Raw genomic sequence first — 1,260 nt, 5'->3', positions numbered from 1 at the left:
GTCCTTCCTCACTCAAGGGGCAAAGAGCCTGTGCTTGGGAATAGCAGTCACAATGTCTGATATTTATTTAGGGCAAGTGACCAGCGCGATCACACAGAGCACAAACCCTCAGCCTCCAATCAAAGTAAGTAAAGCCATCACCCAGTGAGCTGATGTATTCTACCACGTGCCCTGCCCCAGCGGGGAATCCTGGATTCCCAAATAGTCCCGCCCCTCTGGGATCTCTGTTTCCCAACCTTAAGTCCTCACACCCTTCTAGCCACAAAAGTTTCCCCTGAGACACAGCCCTGGGAGAGACTCGCTCAACCCAGGCCAAGTAAGATGGCAGGCCTGGGTAAGAGGGCCATGTTTCCAGGAGCCACTCCTCACCCTTCCCCCTGCCCCTCCTGCCTCTGTGACGGGCGTGGGCGCTCTCCCTGTCTTGTGGTGCTCTGGGTGCTGCGGGCCTCATTGCCACTCCTTGCCACTGGCGCCTGTTGCTGAGAAACACATCTGGGCAAAAATCAAGGCACTGTGAACTGGAAAAAGTCTTCAGAAGTCGATTGGGCCCTCTGTGGTTCTACTCTGTCCCCTCTCTGAGGGAAGCGAATTCCTTAAGTGATCATGGGCCACCTCCTCGCCCCACCCTCCCACTACCTGCCACCTGCTTCGGCTCCAGATCACAGCAGTGAGGAACACCACCCTCTGAAGCCATATCTCAGCTCTGCATTTTCATGGACCGCTAACTCTTCTTTCTCTTCCTCAAAACAGAGTCACTCTGACAACTCGCCTAACCAGGTAAGCGTAGCCTGTTTCTTGGCTCACTTTGTCATGTAAATAGCTCCGTGTAGAATGGGTTACTCTTGAAGACACAAATGTGAGATCAAGTTTGGGTCCCAGTTAACTATTTGGTTAACTAGTCCCATGGGCTCTGTAGTTTTCCCTGTCCTGGGATGAATCCTGCCTGTGACTCTTAGTAGCTCTGTGACCTTGGGCAAGTAACTTAACTTCTTCGATCCTCGGCTTTGTCATCTGTAAAATGGGCATGCTGCCCACTTCGAGAAAGACCGAAGGAATTAAACGAGATCACAAATGCAAAGCAGCAGCGCCATGCCCAGCATGAGGAAGGCACTGGGTCATCCTCCCTCCTCTACCTTCAGCCTGGCCCTGCTCTTACTGCCAGAGGATAATGTCCATTCCAATGGGTCCGAGGTCTTGACTCCTTTACTTTATAATAATTTTACCCAGTTTCTCTCATCTTAATTTGTCAATGGAGCACAC

At 51.7% G+C, this 1,260-nt stretch overlaps 1 long non-coding RNA gene across 1 annotated transcript in view; it reads left to right on the top strand.

The window, feature by feature from the left end:
• The first annotated feature begins 23 nt into the window (after positions 1-23).
• Positions 24-1,260, top strand: part of LOC105307358 — a 3,785-nt gene continuing 2,548 nt past the window's right edge. Inside the window, exons 1-2 of the long non-coding RNA XR_897217.2 lie at positions 24-124; positions 751-777. This is a non-coding gene — a long non-coding RNA (uncharacterized LOC105307358). The remainder of the gene's footprint in view (positions 125-750; positions 778-1,260) is intronic.

Source organism: Pteropus vampyrus, unplaced genomic scaffold, assembly GCF_000151845.1.
Source record: "Pteropus vampyrus isolate Shadow unplaced genomic scaffold, Pvam_2.0 Scaffold490, whole genome shotgun sequence".
Lineage (NCBI taxonomy): Eukaryota > Metazoa > Chordata > Mammalia > Chiroptera > Pteropodidae > Pteropus > Pteropus vampyrus.
This window is presented reverse-complemented; position numbering and strand designations above follow the sequence as displayed.